This window comes from Trachypithecus francoisi, unplaced genomic scaffold (assembly GCF_009764315.1).
Source record: "Trachypithecus francoisi isolate TF-2019V2 unplaced genomic scaffold, Tfra_2.0 Lachesis_group6, whole genome shotgun sequence".
Lineage (NCBI taxonomy): Eukaryota > Metazoa > Chordata > Mammalia > Primates > Cercopithecidae > Trachypithecus > Trachypithecus francoisi.
In genome coordinates this window covers 123,718,586-123,727,535 of record NW_022681471.1, presented here as the reverse complement: position 1 = coordinate 123,727,535, position 8,950 = coordinate 123,718,586, and positions in this window count along the sequence as shown.

Below are 8,950 nucleotides of genomic sequence, written 5' to 3'. Positions count from 1 at the left end.
ATCAATTTATAAAAGTTGCCATCTCTCATTAGATATTGTCAACTCAAAATTTGAGCAAGTATAATGACCCTGTTTTGCCATTAAAAAAAATAGTTCAATAGCCTTTGCTCTTTAAGATTTGGCTTGTCAAGAGTTAAGTTTTTCTGAACAGTTTTTGACTACTTATTCTGCTGCCAGAAACTAGTAGGTATGGGAAACAGGAAGAACAATAAGGCATGGTCCTTGTTGGAATACAGTTAAGATAATTTTTACAGGTACTGACCATCATTTTTACTAAATCACGTTTGGTATTAAGGAAGTGTATTACTTTAATCAGTTCATAATATACAAAAGTGTAATGTAAAGGTCAGCATTTTCCAAATTAACCCTTCCATTGTCCCCAAAAGAAAGTATGCTTCCACTTTTTTAACTGGTTTTCAGTGTAGGGGGTTTGATCATTGAATGTTTTCATCAGTTATGAAATCTAGCCAAGATGGTGTTAAGGAACTTGATATCCACTTGGGTAAAGGGGTTTCAACAGATTAAGTTGAAAGCAATTACTTGGAAATCATGTTTATACTCCAAAGAGGCATGAAACTCCTCAATAAACTAGTTAATCTTCTGAACTGGATGTCTTTAGTGTATATTTGTTTTTATGTTATTCTGGTCAAAAGATCAACTGCTTCCCTCTTCTCTGGAATCCATCTTTTAAACTCAACATGAATTTATCAATGGCCATTTCTTGCCTTCAGCTTTCCCTCTGGTGTAAATTATGGGATATCTAACCAATGAGCAGAATACAAGTCCCGAGCAAATTGTCTCAGGGCCTGGGATGTACCTAGCAGCACCACTCCCTTTGCATGGTGACAGGCACAGCAACTGGGAGGCTATCCCACATCATACCCAGAATGGACGTGTTGCCAACATGCATCATACGTGGAAAATACATGTGCTAGATCTTTCATCACACAGTGAGGAATGCAATTACCAGAAACCGGTGAATAACCAAGAATTCACATGTAGTTGAACAGCTGGGTTGGTGGAAATCAGGAGACCTTTCCTACAGGATGATGCTTCTCCTGCTTTGATGGGCAGTCTTGCTAGAATGTGGGTTCTGAGTCAGCAGGCCTGAACTGCTAGTCGGCTCCCAGTCTGCACACTGAGCAGGCAGGTTCTGAGATATTGTTTGAGGGGATAGGATGTAGGAAATCAGGTAGGAAGCAGGATTCAGACATAGTCCTTTATGCCATACTTTATGTTCTTCCTTTTGTTCTCAGGATAGCTGCATAAGGAAGGTATTGTGTCTTACATAAATCAAGGAATTAGAATTCAGATTAGTTAGAAGACAGGAGAGAATTCAAACAGATCTGTTTTGATTCTAAAGCTATTTCACCCCAACGTTTTCCAAGTCGAGGCAAGACAATAGGCAAGCTTTATGGGTCAGAGGGTAGAGGAAAGAAGTAGGGAAACATTTGGAATCATTTTTCTGCAGTCTTTCCACTTTTTCCATCTTCCTCACCCTTCCCACATGTTCCCAGGATTCTTACTGTTTTAAACTGCCATCTGCTTGGCCATTTGCTTGATTCTGGTATTAAAGGAAGAGGCAGTTCTTAGTTTAAGGCTTTATGGTTTATGTAGCTAGATCTAAACTGGATTTATTTTTTGTAATTCTGAAAAGTGAGGGCTGATTGCAAAAGAAGAAATATATTAAGTTCATCCAAGATTCAATGACAACACCTTTCACTGACCACACTTTCAAGAGTTTTAGAGATGTTTGGCTTCCTAGAGGATTTAACAAAATATCTTAGTTTTGGCATCCAAATCCGTTGTTGCATGGGGGTGTAATGAGAACTGTAAAATAGAATATGTGCTAAATGGACACAGTGATCATAGCTACATTCAGAGAATACTGGGAAATAGATCTCTAGCCTAGCAGAAGTAACTCAAGGCACTACCAGGCAGTAATTTCAAGGTACTAGTGTGCTCATAGTGACTGATTTCTATGGACTAACACAGTCTAAATGGACACAATAGTGGAATCTTGTATTTTTATCATTAAGCTATTTCACTTTTTATTAGTCTCACTGATGTTAACAGTTATCTATTCTGAATGCCACTGAATTTATTAATTAACCTGATTTCCAAGATAAAAGTTAATTAGTACTTAGGTAAAGTTATTATAGTTCTAGGGAGATGCCTCACTCACTGATAAGGTGACATCTGAGCAAAAACCTGAGTTTAAGGGACTGTGACATACAGATAGCTGGAGGAGGAGCATTCAGGCAGAGGGAACAGCCAGGGCCAAGACACTGAGGCAGGAGTGTTCTTGGCGTAGCTGGAGGGAGAGCAAGGAGGCCGGTGTGGCTGGAGCAGAGTGAGGAGGTCAGAGAAGTAAAGGGTCAGGGGCTTAGGGACAGATCATATGGGGCCATATAGACCGCATTAAGGGTCTGCATGTAATCCTGGAGGCAATGATTTCCAATGGCGATGGTTGGCATCATTAAGTTTGTATTTTCTGAATCTCACTCAGCTGCAGTATGGAGGATGGATTAGAAAGAGGTGAGAGGAAGGCTGGGCTAGGTGGTTCATGAGCCTGTAATCCCAGCATTTTGGGAGGCCAAAGTGGGAGGATCACTTGACCTCAGGAGTTCGAGACCAGTCTGGGCAACATAGCAAGCCCTCATCTCCACACACACACACAAACAAAATAATAATAATTAGCCTGGTATAGTGGTGCATACCTGTAGTCCCAGCTACTCAGGAGGCTGAGGTGGGAGGATCGCTTGAGCTGGGGATATGAAGGTTGCAGTGAGCTATAATCATGCCACTGCCCTTCAGCCTGGGTGATTGAGTAAGACCCTATCTCAAAAGAAAAAACAAAAAAGAAGTGAGAGGAAAGTAGGCCAGCTGGGAAATTGTGGCCTCCACAAAATTATTGAAATGGGTATGAGGAGAGGAGACAGAATGTTTTGAGACTTATATGAGATGGAAGTTGTACCTCAGGAGGAAGAACTGGGAAGGAAATGTAGTCTGTAAAGTCACCAGAACATAGGTGGTAAATTCTGAGATTGACTAAGGTCACCAGGGAAGAGAGTATGGACTGAGTAGAACATGGGATTCCTTCCTTCCTTCCCTCCTTCCTTCCTTCCTTCCTTCCTTCCTTCCTTCCTTCTTCCTTCCTTCCTTCTCTCTCTCTCTTCTTTCTTTCTTTCTTTCTTTCTTTCTTCTTTCTTTCTTTCTTTCTTTCTTTCTTTCTTTCTTCTCTTTCTTTCTTCTCTTTCTTTCTTCTTTCTTCTTTCTTTCTTTCTTTCTTTCTTTCTTTCTTCTTTCTTTCTTTTCTCTCTCTCTCTGTGTCTCTCTCTCTCTCTCTCTCTCTCTCTCTCTCTCTCTCTCTCTCTCTCATCTTTTGACAGTCTTGCACTCTCACCCAGGCTGGAGCGCAGTGGCGTGACACTGCAGCCTTCATCTCCCCAGCTCAAGCAATCCTCCACCTCAGCCTCTTGAGTAGCTGGGACTACACGTGTGCACCACCACACCAATCTAATTTTTTTTTTTTTTTTTTTTTTTTTTAGTTTTTTGTGGAGATGAGGGCTTGCTATGTTGCTCAGGTTGGTCTTGAAGTGGGTTCAAGTGATTTTCCTGCCTCAGTCTCCCGAGTAGCTGATATTACAGGCCTGCCACCATGCCTGGCTAATTTTTGTATTTTAGTAGAGATGGGGTTTCACCATGTTGGCCAGGCTGGTTTCAAACTCCTGACTTCAAGTGATCCGCCTGCCTTGGCCTCCCAACGTGCTGAGATTACAGGCATGAGCCACCGTGCTAGGCCAGAACATGGGATTTCTTATCAGCAACCCCAAAGCAAAAGACAGGGCTAACAAGTATCTTTAAAGTGCTGATTACAAACAACTTTGGACATAGACTTTATTTCCCAAAAAACCAAGTCAAGAGCCAGAGTCTCTTCCAGCACTGTGGGCTCTCAGGGACCCTTCAGTGTGATCCTGGCCACCTTTCCAAGCACTAATTTCAAAACATGCCAGTCACAACAGCCTTGAAACTCTGGTGGCCTCTCAGTGTGGTGTATTCAACACCATGGACCCCAGTGTGACAGGAGAAAGCACACCCAGGTGCAGGTAACCCTCAACACTAGGTCTTGAGGGCTGAGTTTCTGTGTCATGTCTGGGCTTGCTGCTGTATAGTTCTCTGTGGCAAATTCTCTACTCAGCTTGCGGCAAGGAGACCTGTCCACAGCAAAAAGCATGAAAAAGACAAAAAAAGCTATGTGCTCATATGGGAGTCTAAATGTGGCAGGGAGTAAGAATTAATTCTCTCTGCTGTCCCCTGCTCCAGTTTCCAAAGCCTTTTGGTTGACCAAGGAGGGCCCAAAGGCTGCTGGCCTGGACAGCCACCTCATGGGCGTACTCAGGTGTTGAAATGTAGAAGAGTATTTCCAGCTGGTTTCTGGAGGAGGGGCTTTTTGGGGAGGCCAGTGCAGAAGAGAGGGAGGCAGAGGATGGAGAGGAGGAGCTGTCTGCTGCCATGAAGGGCTCAAGTCCCTAGCAGGAGAGGCCTGAGGACCTAAAACCAAGCAATGTGTTTCCTAAGGGACTTTCTGCACCTCTGGGCAAAGGCAGAAGGCCAGAAGCTGGGGAGACCTCACAAGAGCACTTGTAGACTCGAGCAGAGCTGTTTGGGGGCCTAGATGACAGAGGTGACACAAGCTTCACACTTCTCTGACTCCATGACAACTAAAGCTTGGGACCATCTGGAGGTAGCCCACGGTGCATGCAGCACTGATACTCTCGCCATGGCCCTATCATCGCATGGAGGAAGGTAAGTCTCTTTCAGGCAGCTTCCAAATCAGCTCTGCACGATCCTCCTACTTATTCCCTTTCTCCTCCCCCTCCTCCTCCTCCTCTTCCAAGGATTCCTAAAGTAGTTAGAGAGGAAGAACTTGGCAGACTGCTTGGTGACCACAGCTAGCCAACTGGTTTGTGATGACTCCCGGATAAACAGAGGGACCTGTTTTAAAGGTTTGGTTCCTTCTAGGGCAGGTTTGTAGGAAGATAAGTGTCTTTTTCACTTATACTCAGATTATAACACTTTCAACATTTTGGAGTCCATACTAATTTTCTACTGCTGCTGTAACAGATAATCACAAATTTAGTGACTTGAGACAACACACATGTATTAGCATACAGTTCTGGGCCTCAGAAATCTAATACAGGTCTCATTAGGTGAAGATCAAAGTGTCAGAGGGCTGTGTTTCTTCTGGAGGCCCTAGGGGAGACTATGTTTCCTTGCCATTTCAAGCTTCTTGAGGATTCCTGCATTCCTTGACTAGTAGCCTCTTTCTCCATCTTCAAAGCCAGCAAGTTTGGGCCGAGTCCTTCTCACGCTGCCATGTCTCTGATTCTCTGACCACAGCCAGGAAGCATCTCCGCTGATGAAGACTCCTATGATTAAATTGGGCCCATGCAGACAATGTCCTCATCTCTAGGTCCTTAGTGTTAATCACATCTGCAAAGTTCTTTTTGCCATGTGAGGTAATATACTCACAGATTCTGGGGATTAGGATGTGGATGTTTTTGGTGGCTGTTATTCTGCCTATCACAGAGTCCTGGCCTCACAGGTCAGGAAACATTTGCATTACTCAGATGTTCCAATAATCCATGGTGTTGACTTTGGAGCAGAGGTAGAATGACCATGGAGCTGGTGAAGCTGAAACTTCAGGGCTCCTATTTGCTTGTGTTCACCTATTCCAAGCCCTCAGTTTTGTAGTCATAATTGTGTGCTCTATTTCTTAAAGAGCCTCCACGATTACAGAAACTGAGGCCCCACAAAACCTGAAGGGGGTCCTGTTCTCAATGTGTGTCTGATGAGACAAATGGAGTGCCCCCAGGAGGCCTTTGAGGGGCAAGGTGTGGTGTGGTCTGGTCCACAACGAGCAAGTGCTTTTGACTGTTAAGTGATATACCCAAAGGAAGAGTTTGGAGAAGCATCTGGGGAGGACGTTAAGCTGTGGCTCAAGGGGTGGCAGAGATTTCTGAGGAGGAAAGGAAAAGAAAAGTGAAGAAGGATCTGTTTCAGAAAAAAGAGAAGGATTGAAAGCAGGGCAGGGCATTTTTGCTGGGTGATGTGCTTTGTGAGCCTCCCCTTCATCGCTGCTCAAATGTCAGACATTCACTTAATGCTTGAGGAGCTGGATTTGTGCTTTTGAGCTTTTGTGGAGATGGGCTGCCAGGCTGAAACAGGCCTCCAGGCAGGCAGAGAAAGAGTAAGGACACTCCGAGAGTCAGGAACATCAGGTTCATGCGCTCTTTCATTCATCAAAAAGGATCTTGGAGAAGCCAGAAACAAAGGCCACATATTGTATGATTCCACTTACATGGAATGTTCAGAATAGGCAAATCCATGGTGCTAGAAAGTACATTAGTGGTTGTCAGAGGATAGGGAGAGGAGGGAATTGAGACTAACTGCTAATAGATATGAGCTTTTTTGGGGGGGTGATGGAAATTTTTGGAATTAGTAGTGATCATTATACCACTCTGAATATACTAAAAAACCACTAAATTGTCAGCATTTAAAGGGTGAATTTTATGGTGTGTGAATGATATGGTTTGGATTTGTGTCCTTGCACAATCTCATGTTGAACTGTAATCCCCAATGTTGGAGGCGGGGCCTGGTGAGGTAATCGGATCATGGGGGTTGTCCTTCATGAATGGTTTAGAACCATTCTCTTGGTGCTGATCTTGTGATAGTGAGTGAGTTATCACAAGATCTGGTTGTTTAAAACTGTGTAGCACCTCCCACTCTCTGTCTTGCTCTTGATCCTACCATGTAAGAAGCTTGCTCCCCCTTTGCCTTCTGCCATGATTGAAAGCTTCCTGAGGCCTCCCCAGAAACAGAAGGTGTATGCTTCCTGTACAGACTACAGAACCATGAGCCAATTAAATGTCTTTCCTTTAGAAATTACAGTTTCAGTTATTTCTTTATAGCAACGTGAGAATGGACTAAAACAGGGAATTATATCTCACTTTTTAGAAAGGGGTTTCTAAAAATTGGCTGTGCCTAAAATCAAGGAAAATACACTATGAAACTCATTTTTGAGAGCTGAAAGACGATTTCTTTCAATACTCCAGTAAGGCTTCTTTCACGCATCACTGCTTAAAACAGGCCAAGGTTCCTCTTGTCATTCCTCTGAGTTCATACCTCCTCTGAAGGTCAGAAAACCTGTGCCTTTATACAGCTTGCTTTGTAAGCAAATATGGGGTTGACAGATCTTCAAACTTCTTTGGCTTTCTGATTCTCCTGCTTAGCAAGATAGGGCATAAGGAATAAGTACATACTGATGCTGTGATATAAGCAAAAAAGGTGAATGCACAGAGGTTAGTGACAGCAAGAATAAAATGAATTGTTAAGACTAATGCAAACCAGAGCCAGTTAATCTTTACAAGTCTTCCATGTTTTGGAATTTCTTTGCAACATCAATCTTCATCCTTCCAGAGGATCATGAAAATCATAGGTAGTAAAGTGCTTGACTATGTTTTTTTATTGATTTGTACTTTTCCCACTTAGATTTACAACTCTCAGTGGGATGATTTAATAAGCCATTTTGGAGATATGGCTTGGCACAAGGTAAATTACACCAGCCTGCAGGCTCTATTTACTGCTCAATCTTCACTATTGTAAAGGTGACTTCTGAGACAATTTCAGGTCACTAGCCTCTATTAGTCATCCATTAGTATCCAGAAAATAATTTTGGTTGAGATGATTTTGAGCTGCATAGAAACACACCTATTAGTGTCAGAAGATAAAGACTGTTTTAATGTGCTTGGACGGTATATAAAACAAAGTCTGAAAACTAAAACACTCTATTGGAGGGAAAACCTAGTAAGATTTTCTTTTGATATATATTTCATCTTATCTTGTATATTCTGTAGCATGTAAAGCGTAACCAATCAGGGACTCTTAGTTAATTTGGTGGTCCACAAGAAGCCATGGTGTGATAGATGGATTTTAAAATGTTCTAAATCTTTACACACCCAACAACCACCACCACCACTACTCCCTTCCTAACTGTGAAATGTGAGTTTGAAGTTCCTCTAATAAAGAAGTGGGGTCTATTTTCTTTGCTGTTGAAAAGGGCAAAGAAAAGTCTGGACTTATAACTTGCTTTAGCCAGGCAATATGGCAGAAGTCACTCCCTTCCATTCTCTCCCTTGGAAACTTGCTGAGATGTGAACAAATCCCAGTTAACCTGCTGGATGATAAGAGCCATATGGCCAGTTATTCTTATTACCACTGCTAACAATCAGCCGAATGGCCAACATGTGAAAGAAAAACCATCTTAGACTGGCCAGCCCCTAGCCTACCTGCCAGCCCTCAACAGATGCATATACAAGCCAGTCAAGATCAGCTAAGTCTAGCCCAGGTTAGCAAACCCATCCAGGTGACCCATGTACTGTTGATCAATAATAAATGCTTATTGTTTTAAGCCACTGAATTTTGGGATGCTTTGCTATACAGCAATAGCTAATGTCACAACCTGCCTTTTGTGGTGCATATGTTTTACTCCCTGTCTGTGGAACAGTTTAAACTTCATTGCCTTGGCTGAAATCACTGAAACCCTGGCATGTTCAGAAGCCATCAGATGCTCAAGGGAATATATACCTGCCCTTGCTACTGCTCAAGTAACAAGGAAGAAAGTAGATGGAGACAGCAACACATCTTTGGGATCCTGTAGCTAGCATGAGGTCTGGTGGGAGAGGTGGGGGGTAGTTGGTAAGAAATTTAGAATTTGCAGAAAACTAGAAAGGAGGATATAAAATACATTTTCACTATAAAGTTAAAAAAACTATCATTATTTTGTAATATTTGTTTCAACCACTATTTGTAAAACAAAAAAATTTATATTTGGCTAAAATTCCCTTTAACCATTACCTGGGTCTCAACCCCCCGCCCTTCTTCCACG